This window comes from Hyperolius riggenbachi, unplaced genomic scaffold (genome assembly GCF_040937935.1).
Source record: "Hyperolius riggenbachi isolate aHypRig1 unplaced genomic scaffold, aHypRig1.pri scaffold_243, whole genome shotgun sequence".
Lineage (NCBI taxonomy): Eukaryota > Metazoa > Chordata > Amphibia > Anura > Hyperoliidae > Hyperolius > Hyperolius riggenbachi.
The window spans coordinates 713-20,523 of NW_027152454.1; the positions used below are offsets into that span (position 1 = coordinate 713).

The following is a 19,811-nucleotide window of genomic DNA, read 5'->3' on the forward strand; positions in this document are numbered from 1 at the left end:
TTTTTATTAGGTCAGCGCTGTGCGCCATTTTTCACTGCTCCGACCTGGAGACCAGAGATTCACTGGCCATGGCATAGCAAGGAGGAACAAAAGAGATAATAAAGTACACATAACACTCCACCCTCATCCAGTAAAATCCATTTACAGTAAAAGATGTCTTTTAAAAGTAGCGTGAGGCAGTAAAAAATAGTTAATGAGCATATAGAATTATTAAGACACTCACCCCATTTTGTCGATATCCCAGAGCTTCTAGAGATCTTCTGGAGGCCCTATTCTCAGCTGCCTTCTTTGTCTTTTCTTCTGCAGTTCCAAGCAGTGTATTATCAATATAGACTTTACAGATGAATCTTGAATGAGAGTAACAAAAACATTTTAATTCACATATTTAAAGGACAGCTACTGGAAAAATGTACTGTAATATTTAAAATACATACCAGGGGCGTAGCAATAGGGGGTGCGGAGGTAGCGACCACATCGGGGCCCTCCCTCAACTACAGTATTAGCTCTCTATTGGTCCTGTGCTCATAATAATCACTTCTATAGATACTTTGAATAGTGGTAATCATTAACAAACTGTTCCCCATCCCCTTCTTGCACCTCTGACACTGTAGTTGCCATTGCCAGGTTTTGGTGCGCCATATCAATTGCTATGTATAGAGTGCTTGGGGGGCCCCATTGTAAAACGTGCATCGGGGCCCACAGCTCCTTAGCTACGCCAATACCTATGATTATACATTTCTATAAACGTGCTTTTCTGAAAGAGTAAAATGCACTATAAATGTATTTTTGCATATGTCGCTGTCACAGTAACACAGTGAAAATCTGACAGGTTTTAAACTAGTCCACCTTTTCTTTATATCAAATAGCACTTACTGTACAGTAGTTGCTTTGTCCAACTGCCAAAATAGTGTGCAAATGAGAAGGAAAGATGGCTGACACCTTTGTATAGATCGTATCCAGAAAGTGCTTTTGTAAAAATCAAAGTAGATACTGAGAACCATCCATGAAGAGATGGACTAGTCCAAAGCCTGTCAGATCTGCCAATTGTAAGTGACAGCAGTATAGGAGAAAAGTCATTTATAGTGCATTTTAAACTGCGAAAAAATGATATTTGGGGCTTGATTTACTAAGACAAATAGCAAGCCTTATGCGAGTTAACACACCTTATCAAAGTTAACACGCCTTATCAGAGTAGCATAGAGAGCGCTACAAACCTGCAGCGGCTCAGGGCAGGATTGGAGCTCTCCTCATTGCCAATTAGCAGGCATAAGTTCATAGTGCTCGCTATGCTACTCTGATAAAAAATAATAATACAAGATAACAACCTCTTACTAGACATTGGCTCCAATGAAAACCTTCCCAAATACAACTCTGACACCTAATCAACTTGTTAGCCAAAAAAACTAATCATCACACTAACATTAACTAGGCTAGCCCTGGCATATCCATTAACCTAGCAAAGACATTGATCTAAACCTACCTGCTGTGCATTCTTCATGAAGCTATGGTGTTCCCTGTCATCTCTCAGTACTGGTTGCAAGTCACCAAATTTCTACATGACAAAATAGGGTGCCCTGTTTTCTAGGCCCCAAATTATGTCTTCTAGGCATACAGTTGTGTTCAAAATTATTCAACCCCCACTGAAATTGAGTGTTTTGGCCAGTTTGACATTGATTTTGATCATTTTAGTCATCTTGTTTACAATTAAATCAAAGAGGCACTTGTAAGTCTAACATTTATAATGAAATAACCACAAATGTCTTTTCTGTGCTCACATCATTATCAGTTTAATTTAACCCCCAAGTGACATTCATTCTTAGTACTTAGTACAACATCCTTTTCCAGTTATAACAGCTGTTAAACGTGAAGCATAGCTTGACACAAGTGTCTTGCAGCGATCTACGGGTATCTTAGCCCATTCTTCATGGGCAAAAGCCTCCAGTTCAGTCACATTCTTAGGCTTGCGCGCTGCAACTGCTTTCTTTAAGTCCCAGCAGAGGTTTTCAATCGGATTTAAAGAGAAACTCCGACCAAGAATTGAACTTTATCCCAATCAGTAGCTGATACCCCCTTTTACATGAGAAATCTTTTCCTTTTCATAATCGGATCATCAGGGGGCGCTGTATGGCTGATATTGTTGTGAAACCCCTCCCACAAAGAAATTCTGAGTACGTACTCGTCAGTTTCCTGTCTGTGAACCCTGTTGCATTGTGGGAAATGGCTGTTTACAGCTGTCTCCAACTGCCAAAACAGCAAGCAGCAGCTACATCACTTGCCAGAAGTAAAAATGTCACCATGTGATAAATGTCAGAATATAATTCAGTAATTTAAAATATTTTACAATATGAAAACACTGACTAAATCATTTATACATAATTATTGTAAAAATGAAGCACTTTTTTATTACATTATTTTCACTGGAGTTCCTCTTTAAGTCTGGTGACTGCAATGGCCACTCCAAAATGTTCCAGCCTTTAATTTGCAACCATGCTCTAGTGGACTTGGAGGTATGCTTGGGATTATTTTCCTGTTGAAAGGTCCAACGTCTCCCAAGCCTCAGGTTTGTGACGGACTGCATCACATTTTCATCCAATATCTCCTGGTACTGAAGAGAATTCATGGTACCTTTCACACGCTGAATCTTCCCTGTACCTGCAGAAGCAAAACAGCCCCAAAGCATGATTGACCCTTCGCCATGCTTCAAAGTAGGCAAGGTGTTCTTTTCTTCATAGGCCTTGTTCTTCCTTCTCCAAACATAAGGTTGATCCATGGGCCCAAACATTTCTAATTTTGTTTCATCAGTCAACAGAACACTATCCCAAAACTTTTCTGGTTTGTCCACATGACTTTTGGCATACTGCAGTCGACTCTTCTTATTCTTTGGAGACAGCAAGGGGGTGCGCCTGGGAGTTCTGGCATGGAGGCCTTCATTAAAAAATTATTCAATTATTCAACCCCCCACTGAAAAAATTATTCAACCCCCCACTGAAATTGAGTGTTTTGATCAATCTGTACTTGATTTATGATATGGCAGTGGTGCTGATTACAGGGAATATTTTCCTCTAATGCATATGATGTCTATAATGTTATCATTTATAAAGAGAAAAATCTGAATGAATGTTTAATTTCCAATGAAAAAACTGAAACAGAAAAACATACTTGCGGTCATGATCAGGTCCGATGTGATCAACATCGAATCTAGGAAGGGGCTTATTATTTGTCCGACTGTATGTAATAAGCAGTCCTTTGTAATTTTTCTCCTCCATTGGTACTGATTAATAAATATGAGTCTGTAAGAAGGAAATACAAATGAATGCCAGTACTTTACACATTACATTGGTCACAAAATTCCAGAAAAACTTCTGTCCATCTGTAATTCATGAATCAAACTAATAGAGAAAAATGGCCATAGATATTCAGCATCCCTCTCCAATTACCATTCTGTAAATCATGTAGGTTAGTCCACTTTCAAACTGCCTGATCTTACAGATCTAATTGATACCATTCCTAGCACTAAAAACATGTAGTGTCTGTACTCATAAGAGCTGAGCAGAGGGGGAAAAAAACTAAATATAAGGGAATAGAAAAAGAAAAAAAAATGGTGGGAGGGGGAGAAGAAGGAATGGAAAAGGAGAAAAGAAAAGTGGGTGGGTGGTGGGGTTTGAGGGTATGGGTTCGCTAGATAATCGCTTTCTTGGAAATCCCAATCTGGACCGTCAGAGCTGATTCAAACAGCACTCAGACCATGTACAGCCAGCCATCTGTCCCAAATTCAATGACATTTTCCCAAGGTAATTCCTATTACGGTAAGGTAAACTTGTATCTTGGCAACACTGCATTAACAATGTCCTTGTTACTATGATTATGTTTAAAATACTATCAATAGAGATTTGATGCTTTCTGTTACTTCCCATAGAAAAGCAATTGCAGCAGGAAATTCCTGGAAAAAGGCGATTTGTTGCAGTGATTTATTTCTTTATCATGTAACATTGGATTTAAAGAATTACTCTGCTTTTTTTAAATCATCCTCTATGGTATATGCAATTACCCATTACATTCCTGTTATACGCTGAAAGGGATGGAGCAGCCTAGAGGCCTCTCACATCAATCAATTACATCACACCCCATCTGTAGATCTAGCAGGCAGTTTAAAAGTGGCCACACACAATACAATAAAATGATCCGATTTTACGGGAAATTCCATAAAAATGATCAGATTGCCCAAAAAATTGGTCGAATTTCCCATATTTTATTTGATAAAAGTTGATCGAGAATGGTTTATTTTTCTGATCAATTTTTATGAAAATTGAATGGTGTGTGGTTGTTTTGCTTCACGGGGAAGAGTTTTTAAACCCTCTAACTTCGCTCACGGCCATAGTGGGTAAAATGAATTGCAGCAAAACATGAGGAAAGGTTCAATAATAATATTTATTGAGCTACAATCCTGTTATAATAATCATCTAGGCTTGCAGAATCATAGTTTAAGGGTTAGTAATTATGAGTAAGCATGCATCAACATTTTTTTACCAAGTGTTGCAGCAACATCACCAAGGATGAGGGGACTCCGTCAATCCTCCGTAGGAGGTTTATACTCCCTAAACCATTACACACGCAAGTGCATATACGGTCGCTGTCGTAGGCGCGTGATCAGAGTATAAATCTATGATATCCGCTTCTAGTGTTCACTCTCATATGTTTGCCAGTTTGAGCGGATAGTCGTGAGATATTGGTACATGAGATACGCAGGCATAGTAAGTAAGTTATTGTTTTCCCATTCAGTGAGCACGAGGTGTCCACACTTGGCTGTGTTGTATTGCGCAGAAGCGGATATCAAAGATTTATACTGTGATCACGCGCCTACGACAGCGACCGTATATGCGCTTGCGTGTTATGGTTTAGGGAGTATAATTGGGTTTGGAAAATGCCGGGACTCCGGGACTTTGCTGAGACCAACAGACGTGATGGATTGTGTCACCAGGCGTTTTCCCCTACGGAGTATTGACGGAGTCCCCTCTTCCTTGGGTGATGTTGCTACAACACTTGGTAAAGAAATGTTGATGCATGCTTACTAATAATTACTAACCTTAACCACTTCACCACTGAGGGGTTTTACCCCTTGAACACCAGAGCAATTTTCACCTTTCAGCGCTCCTTCCATTCATTCGTCTATAACTTTATTATTACTTATTTCAATTAAATGAACTATATCTAATTTTTTTCGCCACCAGTTAGGCTTTCTTTAGGTAGGACATTATGCCAAGAATTATTTTATTCTAAATGTGTTTTAATGGGAAAAATTGGAAAAAATGTGGGAAAAAATTATTATTTTTCCGTTTTCGGCCATTATAGTTTTTAAATAATGCATGCTACTGTAATTAAAACCCATGAAATGTATTTGCCCATTTGTCCCGGTTATAAAACCGTTTAAATTATGTCCCTATCCCAATGTTTGGCGCCAATATTTTATTTGGAAATAAAGGTGCATTTTTTTCAGTTTTGCATCCATCCCTACGGTAATTACAAGCCCGTAGTTTATAAAGTAACAGTGTTATACACTCTTGACATAAATATTTTAAAAGTTCAGTCCCTAAGGTAACTATTTATGTTTTGTTTTTTTTTAATTACAAAAAAAAAATAATTGAGGAGTGTGGGAGGTAATGAGTTAATTTATTGTGTAAAACTAATTTATTTGTAAATGTAAAATGCTTTAAGGTGTAGTTTTACTATTTGGCCACAAGATGGCCACAGTGAGTTTGTGTTCATGCGACCTGTAAGCGTCCGGAAGGACGCTTACAGGAAGCACTACGAGGCTGGCAAAATCACAATGATCGCGCTGTTTCTCATAGAAGCAGCAGGTCATTGCGGGGGCTTAGATCAACAAACGGGAATGGATTTTCCCGTTCATTGATCTCCGGGCGAGCGGGTGGCGGCGTGCACGAGCGGCGGGAGTGCGGACAGCACCGGTAGCGTGGGAGGTACGTATTTCTCCGCCCCTTGGTTTTTTAGGGGGGGGGGGGGAAAGGGACGGAGAAATTCGTACCGCGGGGGTAAAGTGGTTAAACTATGATTCTTAAAGCCTAGATGATTATTATAACAGGACTGTAGCTCAATAAATATTATTATTGAACCTTTTCTCATGTTTTGCTGCATTTCATTTTACCCACTGCGGTGGTGAGCGAAGTTAGAGGGTGTAAAAACCCTTCCCGTGAGGCAAAACAGTGGTATATTGTCAATTTATTAATATACACACCCAATCAGTTTTCTCAGAGTTTCCAATCATTTTTATCATAATGGAGGAAAAATTGAATATACGTGTGTGGTACATTGGTCAGATTTTTGAAATGTTACAATCAGCAGCACGGTGGCGTAGTGGTTAGCTCTCTCGCCTTGCAGCGCTGGGTCCCTGGTTCGAATCCCAGCCAGGGCACTATCTGCAAAGAGTTTGTATGTTCTCTCCGTGTCTGCGTGGGTTTCCTCCGGGCACTCCGGTTTCCTCCCACATTCCAAAAACATACAGATAAGTTAATTGGCTCCCTCTAAAATTGGCCCTAGACTACAGTACTTACACTTCATAATATAGACATATGGCAATGGTAGGGATTAGATTGTGAGCTCCTTTGAGGGACAGTTAGTGACAAGATATATATATACACTGTACAGCGCTGCGTAGTATGCCGGCGCTATATAAATACTAAATAATAATAATAATAATCAGTCAGAAAAATTGATTGAAATTCTTGAATTGAAAAAATATTTTAAAAATTGTATGGTGCGTGGCAGTAACTGTCAATCACCATAGCAGCAGATGTCTTACCAACACTTTACTCCCCCACTGCTTCCGTCAACAAGGTATGGCATTGTTGTGACAGGACATGCACTGCTGTATGATGCTAGGTCACACTATCTGATCTGGTCATAATGGGAACAGGGTAAGTAGTGGCATTTACCATGACGGGGAATTCAAGAGGACAAATGTATAATTACTTGTGGCATCCATCCCTCTTTCCAGTCACAGCTGCCACTTCTTCCATGTAAAGTAGCCCTCATCCCATTCTGTGTGCACCTTCTTCACCAATATGTAACATCCATATATAGCAACCCCTTTCTTATGTACAGTTGATCACAAAGGTCAGTGGTTCACAACCTCAGATCTCCGTGACACATCACATGTATAACAGAAAAATGCTAATAATAATCACAAAATGGATGGAAAAACACTTAAAAATCAAGCCTAGAACCCTTCAGGAATATTAATAAAATCATATAGGCGGGCAAGCATAGGTCCCCCCAGTATACGTAGCCAGCCGTAAGTGGCCCCAGTATAGGTAGCCAGGTGCTGGTGCCCTCAGTATAGGTAGCCAGCTATAGGTGCCCCCAGTATAGGAAGTCAGGTGTAGGTTCCCCCAATACAGGCAGCCAGGCACAGGTGCCCTCAATATAGGTAACCAAGCATAGGTGCCCCCAGTATAGGAAGGCAGGTGTAGCTGCCAACAGTACAGGTGCCCTCTGTATAGGTATGTAGGTGCCATCAGTACAGGTAGCCAAGCATAGGTGCCCCTAGTATAGAAAGTCAGTTGTAGGTGCACAAAGTAAAATGTGCAGACAGGCCACGAATCACTCACCAGCTCTGTGGGTTCCAGCGCTGGTGTCTCACTTCAGTGCCCGCTCTGTCTCCCTCTCCAGTTCTGTGCTCTGCCTCAACTCCGTGTTTACTGAATAGTTAGAGCAGGACAACAACAAAAATGGCCGCCAATGTCTGCATTTGTGGACATTGGCGCCATTTTCTTGTAGCTCTGCTCTAACTCTACATGGAGTGGAGGCAGAGCAGAGAAGCATTGGAGGGACACAGAGTGGGGTGGCGACACATGCCCGAGGCTGCCACGACACATTGTCGAGGCACGCTGGTTGGGAAAGCCTGACATAGGTCTTTCATGTGAAAAAAAGCAATAAAGTTTAGCACATTATAAACGAAGTATAAAAATATTTAAAAACAGTTAATTCTCCCAGAGTCAGTTATACAGGTTACAAGACCACTGTTAGCTACAATATAGATTTGTAACAGCTACCTACTCATTGAAATAAATAGAACAATGAGGCTGGTTTCAGAACACCGCGTACCTGTCTGGCTACTGCCAAGCAGGAAGTGACACGCGCTTGCCATCACTTCCTGCTTCGGGGTATTTGGAAGTGCATGGAAACGTACTGCAAAAATACGCTTCCGCATATCTGCGCCACAACGTTATTGTTTTCAAATCCAATCGTCGCCATAAAATAACATGACTTCTGGGCCAACGCAGATCGACGCAGAAACCACACGGTAACATAGTTTTGAACCTGTAAAAATACAGCATCACACCGCCCCAGTGTGAAAGGGCTCTTAGACCAAAATCATTTATGTAAAGATATATTCTTGTAGGGTTATGCATAGATTATACAAAAATTATATAGAACAGGGTTATAATCAGCATCAGTGGCGTACCTATTTGACACCCGGTGCTGATTATTTACAGACTTCCTTTCCCCCAAACAACCAATTTCTTTTTGATGAGAGGGTTGACCGGTTGGGGCACTGAGCGTGTTGCTGCAAATTTTTAGGGATTTTTTGGGAAAGGAGTCGTCAGGATGTGGAAGGAGCTAACTGTTATGAAACTGTACTCTATACAGTTCTGCAGAAGATGTCAGTGCTATATAAATACACAATAATAATATGGTAGGACATTAGACTATGACTATGGTATGATTAGATTGTGAGCTTTTATGAGGACAGTCACAAAAGGGGGACATACAAAAGAGGGGGATGCATAGGAGGAAGGGGGAGGGATAAAGAGGAACAGTCAAAAGACAGAGAGCCCGGTGGGAGAGGAGAAATGGCAGAAAGACCTCTCACCAGGACTGCAGACATCACCAGTGCTGTTTGGCAGGGACATGCTGTTTAAGAAGCTACTAAAGTCTGAAAAGAGGAAAGGGTCATAAGGGAAGACAACCGGGCGGGAGGGAAAGCTGGATAAAGAGATTAGATTACCTGCAATCAAGCTAATCTAAATTGCCTGGAGCTTGCTTCTCTGCTCACTACAGCTCGGCTTCTGCAACAGCATACTGCCCTGCATTATTGATTAACCTCCTTGCCGGTGTTTCCGAGTTCAGCTCGGGGTAACCTGCGTAGGAGGATTTCTCAGGCCCTGCTGGGCCGATTTAAAAAAAAACAAAATTCCCTACACGCAGCTAACACTTTGCTAGCTGCGTGTAGTACGCGATCGCCGCCGCCACCCGCCGATTCGCCGCTACCTGCCGAGCCGCACCCCCACCCCAGACCCCTGCGCAGCCTGGCCAATCCGTGCCAGGCAGCACTGAGGGGTGGATCGGGATTCCCTCTGACGTCCCGACGTCCATGACGTTGGTGACGTCATCCCGCCCCGTCGCCATGGCGACCGGGGAAGCCCAGCAGGAAATCCCGTTCTGTACGGGATTTCCTGCTTACTCTGATTGGCGGAGGCGATCGGAGTGGGTGGGGGGATGCCGCTACTTAGCGGCTATCATGGAGCGAGCCCTGGGCTCGCTACATGATTTAAAAAAAAAAAATTAAAAAAGTGCTCTGCTACCCCTTTGCCGCGGGAATTGAACCGGCAAGGGGGTTAATTACTCTGATCAGGATAAATAAGGTCCTGCCACCTCTCCCAGCTGCAGCTTAGTAATCATTCTCTTCACTCACCCTACTGCTCTGCACATTCACTCACTGCAGGCTGTGTGTAGCGAGCGAGGAGACACATTGCCTACAGGACAGGAAGGGAGAGGGGTGCTATATCTAGTGCAGGAAGTAGTACAGTCTCCTGCACTGCCTGCTGCTATTTTCCCGAATGTTGCCCAAACTATGAAAAAAGGTCCCAGGTGAAAGAACACAGTGACTGAGCACAACAGCGGCTCCCCTAGCCGTGGCTAGACCTGGTGCTGTGAGCATCTGCAGCCTTAGGGCTCTTTCACATTAGGGCAGATTTTCTGCGTTTCAACGCAAAGGATAAAGTTTGCGTTACCCAAGGTGAAATGAAAGTCCATAGACTTTCATTTTAGCTTTCACATATAACGCAGCCTTTTTGTGCGTTGCGTTCCACTGCACCCAGGCGCAGTTTTTTGGCCAACGCTAGCTTTATGCGTTACAATGTTAGTCAATGTAAAACGCACACTATGCGCGTTTTTAATCCGTTAACGCAGGCAATCAGTCCCAGAATGCAACAGAGGAACAATGTAGAAAGTTGAGAACTAAAAGAAAAAAAAATTACCTGCGTTTTTCTATGTGCAGTAACGCATTGAAAACGGATTAAAAACGCACACTCACTGCAGTGCAACGCATATCAAAACGCAGTAAAAGGCATACAACAAAACGTATGCTTTGAGCGTTCTCCAACGCAAGCTCTGATGTGAAAGAGCCCTTATGGTAGGTACACCACTGATCAGCGTTCAAATAAAAAAGATCGAGATCCATTCGAAAATTTGTCAAAATTGATATTAGCATAAATACCTCAGTACATTACCAGCCCCTCTGATACTCTCTCTCTTTCTGTCTCTCTCTCTCATTTCATTTTCTGGATTCAGCAGCCCCCACTGAATCCAAGTTTCCATGTTTATATTCTGCAATGGACTTGTTCCTCCCTTTATTGCATACATATGGGTTTAGCCCTGTCCATCACCAGAATACTTTCAGTTTCTAGTAACAGACTGGCTACTTTCATTTTCCTACACAAACAACAATCACAGAACATTTATATCACGCTTCTCTCCTGGAGGACTCAAGGCGCCAGAGCTGCAGCCACTAGAACATGCTCTATAGGCAGTAGCAGTGTTAGGGAGACTTGCCCAAGGTCTCCTACTGAATAGGTGCTGGCTTACTGAACAGGCAGAGCTGAGATTCGAACCCTGGTCTCCCGTGTCAGAGGCAGAGCCCTTAACCATTACACTATCCAGCCACTCATAAGTCATACAGGAAGTCACCTCATAAAACCAGGATTCCCTGCCAAAAAAAGCAGAACATTTTTTCACAGGCTATTTTCACATAATTAATTAAATAAATGATACGGTATTTCAACAATGTTATTATGACATCTTGAAAAAAAAATCATCAAGAAAAATCATAATCATAAAATCATTAGCCACTTCTGAGCAGATCGTCTCTTGGCAGAGTGCAGGCCGAGCCCACTGTTCTGCTCTTTATCCCATCTGCTCTGTTGTACACTGTGTGCTGCCCCTCCACAGCAACAAAAAACATCACTAGCCAGCAGGCTAGCGATATGTCTGTACAACACTCAGGCGGGATACTATCCACATGGAATCTCTATGTTCTGTGCTTGTGCGAGTTTTCTCCCACAACCCAAAAACATTGGCTAGTTTCCCAAAAATGTAACTTAAACTATGATAAGGCGGTTACAGAATGAATGGTAGATATTTGACCACCAGCTCCATTGAGGGGTTGTAAAGTATGTATGCCTGGAGGTTAGAGACATGGGCAGAATTTGAAGGTGTGTATGCACCTTTAGCGAAATGACTATGCATTCTGTAAAGTACAACAGAAGCACCATAGAAAATAATGCACAAAATATAATACAGTATAATCCCTTTATAGTAAACTAGAAAGGACCAGGCTAAGTAGTTTACTATATCAGAAGATTACTGTATCAGAAAGTGACATGCTCATAAAGTATACTGTAGTACTGTATCTTAAAGAGAAACTCCAGTGAAAATAATGTAATAAAAAAAAGTGCTTCATTTTTACAATAATTATGTATAAATGATTTAGTCAGTGTTTGCCCATTGTAAAATCTTTCCTCTCCCTGATTTACATTCTGACATTTATCACATGGTGACATTTTTACTGTTGGCGGGTGATGTAGCTGCTGCATGTTTTTTTGGCAGTTGGAAACAGCTGTAAACAGCCATTTCCCACAATGCAACAAGGTTCACAGACAGGAAACTGCCAGGAGTACCATGGTCCTCAGAGTTTCTTGTGGGAGGGGTTTCACCACAATATCAGTCATACAGCGCCCCCTGATGGTCTGTTTGTGAATAGGAATAGATTTCTCACGTAAAAGGGGGTATCAGCTACTGATTGGGATAAAGCTCAATTCTTGGTTGGAGTTTCTCTTTAAATAACAGTGCAGTACAATGCACTGGAATTGAAAGACAGTACAGTACAGTCAATCAATGCAGCTTCAGCTATTGCATAGCAGCCATGTACAAGCAAGTCACAGATGATAAGCAGTTCCCTACGAAGCAGGAAAAAGGGCGCTGCCATAGGCGGCAATATAAAAAGCCACAATTAGTGGCAATACAGGGAAATTTGGGCATTCCGAGGTAACTGATAAAATGGTGGGCACTGGCTATTTAGAGCCGCAATTTGCATGGTGGGTAGCCCTAGTGCCCCTATTTTATTGGGCCCCTCTGGGCAGCCAAATATCCCTGTACTGCTGCCGCTAATCAACAAAATGAAGTGATTTCTACACAAATGTACATTACAAAAATATAAATCCGATTAGCCCCGTACAGAGTTCCAATTCAACACCTTCTAATTTCAGTTCCTATACGGCCTCACCCACAGTGGTGCATTGCGGCATAACGGCCGCTTTGTAACGTGGCTTGCTACATGGCAATGCACCACCATGCCTGTTTCTAGAGAAGCAAAAATCTATTAGCCCTTCGCACACTCACATGCAAATGTTCAATCAAATGCATTCACAGATTCACTCATCCAGGCACAACGGTTATCCCAACAGCTAAGTTAAAAGCTGGGGTCTTAGTTCACAGAAGAATGCATTCTTATGCTTAGTCACCTATACTGCGCAGAAGTACCCAGGTAAACATAGGTGTCCTAACTCTGGCCCTGTAACATGCATAGTGCAGACATGCAAACACATTCATTGCATCAAACCTATCAATGGATTAGGAGCACACATCCTGACGTCCTCTCCTGGGACAGATAGTGCATCTTACCAATCGCACAAGGGAGCTAACGTAATGTATCCATGTGCACCATGCACATACACCAGCATAAGCTGTGTGCTTGCTGACAAACACATACATGTTACAGGGCCAGAGTTAGGACTAGAGTTGGGCGAACTGTTAGCCGAACTGCAGCCGAACTGTTCGGCTACCCAACCTGTCATGTCGCTGTGGCTCTTACTACTTCCGGGTCGCAATGACCCGGAGTAGTACGTCTGCGCTGGCCCGGCGGAGCGCGTCCTAGATCGCGCTCCCGTTGCCGGGCACTCTCTGCGCATGTGTGTGACGTCATGAGTGACGTCACACACATGCGCAGAGAGTGCCCGGCAACGGGAGCGCGATCTAGGACGCGCTCCGCCGGGCCAGCGCAGACGTACTACTCCGGGTCATTGCGACCCGGAAGTAGTAAGAGCCACAGCGACATGAAAGGTTGGGCAGCCGAACAGTTCGGCTGCAGTTCGGCTAACAGTTCGCCCAACTCTAGTTAGGACACCTATGTTTACCTGGGTACTTCTGCGCAGTATTTTTTTCTTGTTTCTAGAGAAGGGCGAGACTTCATCCGAGGAACAGCTGTGAGGAGGGAGTGCATGCAGATAGTGCACATCGGGAGCATTTTAGATTAGATTACTCACCTAGTTGGGATTAAGTGCAGCAAAATGTGTCACTACACTGCACCTTCTTCCTGGTCTTCAGTGTTCTACCACACTGGTAACAGGACCACACCTCTGTGCACTATCTGCATGTGCCCTCGCACTCTGGCTACCTTACAATGGGGACACTCTGGCTACCTTACGGGTCACTCTGGCTACCTTACTGTGTGGCCACTTTGGCTACCTTACGGGTCACTCTGGCTACCTGACAGGGGCGCTTTGGCTTCCCTAACGGTGGGGGCACTCTGACTACCTTACAGTAGTGGCACTCTGACTACCTTATGGTGGGGGCTCTGGCTGCCTGAAGTTTGTGTCTGTGTGGGTTTCCTCCACCCACTATGGTTTCCTCCCACATCCCAAAAACATAAAAATAATTTAATTGGATTCCCCCTAAAATTGGCCCTAGACTACAATACATACACATACATAGATATTTAACTACGCTTTAATATGCTCGTTAACAGGCACAGTGAAGCATACTTTTCGTTGACTTCATGCTTCACTGTATGTGATATAACGTGGCCGTAGCGTGCAGTGTGACTTTTCGTCCCATTGTTCCTCTTATACAGGGAACACAGTGCAATGTCCCACTGTGAAAGTGGCCAAAAGTCAAAAGTAACTCACTGTTGGACTAACCGCTTACTCACCTCTTCGCAACAAGAAAGATACCAAGATCTGTTTTCAAAGTATGGACTGTGGCTTCATAAGTGGAACATTTACATACTGTATTGCTATTGGGGTGGAATGTAACAATGTATACATGATGCTGCATATAATGTCATTTCATACTTGGTAAGTAAAGGGCATTAAATAAAACACTCACCTTTTATACTTCTGTTCTCTCTGTCTGCCCTAGTGCAGTGGTGTGACTCACACACAGAGAAGGAGACTCCATGTGACATAGGGAAGGACACGCCTACTGCCTCCCCTCAGCACCCTTTCATTCCCAGCTGTGTTACAGTCAAATGCTGTTTCCAATGAACTGTCCAAAGGAATGACGTAATGCTAATATAATTTTACATTGTGCAAATAGTAAGAAGGTAACATACAGTCTGTAACCAGAATTTATTTTGGATAAAAGAAGGAAAAGCTGAGAAACAGAAAACTTCAGTGTGGGAAACAGCTAGTTAACCAGCCAGTCATGCTATGGGAGGACTAGATCCATACGCCACGCCCTCTCACAGCTCTATGCTGTGGAGTGGATTCAGTTTCGTTTCTCCCAGCTAGACTAGGGAAATCCTACACTACGAAACTGCATATTATTTATAGGGCCAACCCTATAGGCAAGGCAACTGTACGAAAATAAACAGTATATAATAATCGAGAGCAATGTGAATATTTGCACAGACTGAGGAAGGGTTAGATTTGGCAGATTTATTTTTTTTTTGCCTTGTGCAGGAACGCAAAAATAAATATCCACATCATTGCACAGCCTGCACACTTATTAAAGGCTCCTTCACATTGCGTTCCGCTCATGTTCGCGTTGGGGTTTTTTTGTCGTAATTTTTTTTCCGATTCCCGGCGCTTGGGTGGGTGTTTCGTTTTTGTGAAAATGGCTTTTCTAAGCGATTTTCGCAAGCATTTTTTTAATTCACTCCCTGATGCAAGTCAGAAAGTGAAATCCTTGACCCGGAAAAGAATAAATACAATGTACAGTATTTATTCTTTAAAACGCGAACCCAATCGTCCCACAAAGCGATTTTGTGAGCGTTTAGGGCTCTTCCTATACCTTCCATTGGTGGAATCGCCTCAAACATGGTGCAAGGATCACTTTGCCGTTTGCAAAGCAGGTGCAATGCGCTGATATGAACCTTCTCATAGAGATTCATTGCACAAGTGTTTTGGGGGCGATTTTGAAAATCGAAAAAAGCTCGAAAAAAGGGGGTGATTTTGAAAATCGAAAAATGCTCGAAAAAAGGGCAAAAAGAATGAGCCCTAAAAATCACTGTGAATGAGCCCTAAAAATCACTTGCAAATTTGCAAAAACATGTTCACCACACATACAATAGAGATCAATGGAAAATCGCACTTTTGTATACAAATTGCTCAATAGCGTTTGTGATTTCGCATGTGCAGAAAAACTTACATCCTTAAGTATACATTCACACATTTCACACAAATTATCATTGACTTTCATTAGCTGCCCTAGAAAAAATGCATAAAACGAGAATATTGTCTGAAAAAACACCTATGGAAAAACGTGTTTTTCGCATAGATGAGTGCAAACCCTTCCTCAGGGAGGGATCACATGTTATTGCACACCCCATTTTGGACAAACAAACATAAACTTATACTATAATACACTAAATAACTCAAACAGAGAACAATTGGCGAAAAGGCCGTGGCCATTTATTTTGGGGTAACCAAGTTGCGTAGCAACTTAAAACAAATGAAATTAATTTCTTTAATAAGCAAAACCAACAGTTATAACAATGTTTTCAAAAATTACCAACTGTCCACCCGTAGGGATGACATTACCCGTGAGGTACCCCAATACGGCCACGACGGGAAGCGATACGCATGAACCAAAAGGGGGGGAGGGGGGGGGAGACGAAGCTTCAGTCCGGTCTTCGGTCAGCTGCTAGCGCTGTGCAGCCGACCCTTTAAATACCCAGGCCTTCCTTCCAATAGGCTGCCTCTCCTAGCCCGTGAACGGGCGGCCAATCCGGATTACCTGCAAGGTAATTAACAGAGCCAGTACCTGCGGGAAATACCCGTCAGGGATGGCTTCTAACATGCAGGTGCAAGCTGATTGCTTGCACCTCACATGTTATTGCACACCCCATTTTGGACAAACAAACATAAAATTATACTATAATATACTAAATAACTCAAACAGAGAACAATTGGCGAAAAGGCCGGGGCCATTTATTTTGGGGTAACCAAGTTGCGTAGCAACTTAAAACAAATAAAATTAATTTCTTTAATAAGCAAAACCAACAGTTATAACAATGTTTTCAAAAATTACCAACTGTCCACCCGTAGGGATGACATTACCCAAACGACCAGCGCGGCCTAGCCGCACTGGGCCCCCACCACCGCGGCCTTCTCAATAATGTAATGAATGTTAGAATTGAACACATCAATACCGATGTCCGACAAGTGAACACCATCAGGCCGGTAAAGGCCTGCCACCGCATCCTCTAACTCCACGTGGCAGAGAGACAAACCACCAATTTCTGATAACACTTTCTTTATCAATCTATTTATTCGTTTACGGATTTTGTCCATAAATTTACCATGACGATTCAACCAGCTGCGCCTCGGGATAATCTCAGAGAATATCAAAGTAGTATGCGGCAGCTGCAGTGCAAGCTGCCTCCAATCATGAGCCATTTCTTTCATTAAGTCAATTGTATTTCTTTTCCCTATGTCGTTTCCTCCTGCATGGAGAATCAGGATGTCCGGTGAAGGCCATTGCTTAATTTTGCTAAGTATTAAATTATAAAGGCCGTCCCAGCGGAGACCCCTTGTACCTTGCCATAGTACTTGGTAATTGACAGGATCAAGAAACAGGTTCTCAGAATAGGGTCTAAAACGAGCTCTCCTTATCGCCCAGTACACATAAGAGTGGCCAACCACCCAAATTATGACCTTACGACCTGCAAAATTAATTAACACATAAATTAGGCCTCACATACAAACGGAAACTATTCGACTCCCATCTACCAATCTTCTGTATGGCTGAATCCGCCAGGCCCAACCTTGCCGCTTCCGTGGCTGCCCCTATTCTAAATGAGCGAGCAGTGAAGTGAAATTCTTGTAAGCCCAAGAGAACCAAGCATTTTTTAAATACTGCCCTGAATTGAAAAGAAGAAACTGGGGTACCATTGCTATGAACAAGAAAAGACGAGGATACCGGCTTGACCAGCAAATAGCTCTGAACTGCCGAATAAGGGCAGCAATTTGAACCATTTAACCTGGCAAGACGGAGCCACGCCCCTCTACCCCTTTGATCAGTTTTTGATCTGCAGATATAAATGAAAACACAGTCTCCTGATAACATCACATGATCAGACAAAAGATTCGACTCAGACTTCTTGTTAGCAGCAACCAACTCAGAAATCCTTAGCACTCCAAAAAACGCCAGTGAAAAAGCAGCTTTAAACAGTGAACATTCAAAACTGTCCAAACAAACTGAATTCAGAGCTACACACAAATCGCTCAGCATTTTAAACGATACTGGCCTTCGCGAATCAGGGGTCCTGCTCTGGGCCCTGCCCAGACCCTTCAAAAACTGGCTAACAATAGCAAAGTCTCTATGCGTTGAAGACTGTGCCAGGCGCCTAAAAAATGAAATGCCAGCAAGCGCCGTTTGAATTCTGTTATGACTCTAATTCCGAACAAATAAAAGCCAGATACAGGTCTGCCCCACCCGACATTGGCGACACATCAAAATCCCTAGCAAAGATACACCACTTACTCCATGATGCTCTGTAGCTGGACCAGGTGGTAGGGGAAACCGAATTCATAATAACTTCCTGAATCTTGCTCAAATCAAACTCCACAGATGACTGGGGCATGGGATTCCAAGAGCCTCCGCTCCAGGTGCCACCCTCCTGAGAGAGTCCCACTGTTGGCGAGACAGAGCGTCAGCTATGTGATTAAGCTTACCCGGCAAATAAGATGCTTTAAGCCAGATATTATGCTTCAAACCTTAACAAAACCAAATGTCTTAGCAGACTAACCACATGCTTAGATTTGGAAGACAAGCAATTTACCGAAAACATGACCCCTTTGTTATCGGTCTGTAACATAATTCTCTTGTTTTCAAACTGCTTGCCCCAAATGGCTAAAGCAACCACCACCGGAAATAATTCCAGAAATAATATGTTTTTTACCAAGCCGGATTCGATCCACCAACTAGGCCAGCTTTCTGCCGACCACTGACCCATCCAAAAGGCTCCGTAACCCGTCGAGCCCGCTGCATCTGTACAGAAACACATGTCAGAGTCTAAAACAAATTCCTGTTGCCATAACGATCTGCCATTAAGTACAGACAGAAAATCCCTCCAAACCGCCAGGTCATCTTTTATATCTCTAACCAAACGGACATGCTGTCTGGGGGACTTTAATCCAGAAATCGCTGCCGCCAATCTCCTTGAAAAAAGACGGCCAACCGGCATAATCCTAGATGCAAATGCCAGGTGGCCCAATAAAGATTGAACCTCCCTTACTGTAGCTTTTTCTTTAGACAAAAGGGAGTTAATCAACCACCTCAAATGGGATATCTTCGCCTCTGGCAAGCGAAATTCCATTTCCACAGTATCGATTGTAATACCTAAAAACTCCAGGACGGTCGTGGCGAAAACTGTTTTATCTGGGGCTAGCGGAACACCGAAATCCGCCATTGTACACTGAAATGTGTCCAATACCTGCTGACAAATGTTTGAACCCCCCGGACCGGCCAACAAGAAATCATCTAAGTATTGTACAGGAACCGTGAACAATTTTCTGTTTCACCACCCACTCTAGGAAAGTGGAAAATGTTTAAAAATAAAAACATGAAAGAGCACAGCCCATCGGGAGGCATCTGTCAAAATAATATTTACCTTCAAAGAAAAACCCAAGAGAGCTAAAACCTGCCGGATGAATCGGCAATAGCCTAAATGCCGACTGAATATCGGTCTTAGCCATCAAAGCAAATCTGCCAAATTCCCTAATCATTTCTAGCGTCTGATCAAATGTTATATAGGACACTGAAATCAACTCTTTGTCAATACAATCATTGAGCGATAGATCCTTAGGAAAGGATAAGTGGTGGATGAGCCTATATTCATTGGGGGGGTTTTTAGGCACTACACCCAAAGGGGAGATTCTGAAATTGGTGAAAGGCGGATTATCAAAAGGGCCTGCCACCCTACCCGCCAATACCTCCTTACATATTTTTTGGAAGACCACCTGAGGAAATTGCTCTACCGATTTTAGGTTCGGGACCACAACACAACCCTTTCCCTTAAATGGGGGGATCCCAAAACCGTTCGAGAACCCCTCATATAGAAGACGGCTGCTCTCCTGCCTTGGATACTTGCTTAGCCAAGGCAGCATATTTTGAACCTTCACTGATGTCGGAGCCTTTGAGAAAAAGCTCCTTACTATTGTTGCTTTGATTACCCGATTTCTTATAGCAACGGAGCGCCGGGTGATTACCGCCACAAGTATTACATTCATGCCTGT

At 42.9% G+C, this 19,811-nt stretch overlaps 1 long non-coding RNA gene across 1 annotated transcript; it reads right to left on the reverse strand.

Moving 5' to 3' along the window:
- Window positions 1–229: 229 nt before the first annotated feature.
- On the reverse strand, window positions 230–14,508 carry LOC137543851 (uncharacterized). Its single transcript, XR_011025649.1, has 3 exons — window positions 14,458–14,508; window positions 3,160–3,290; window positions 230–347 (listed from the first exon to the last, which is right to left on the reverse strand). It is a non-coding gene; the product is annotated as an uncharacterized lncRNA (long non-coding RNA).
- Between the last annotated feature and the right edge of the window lie 5,303 nt (window positions 14,509–19,811).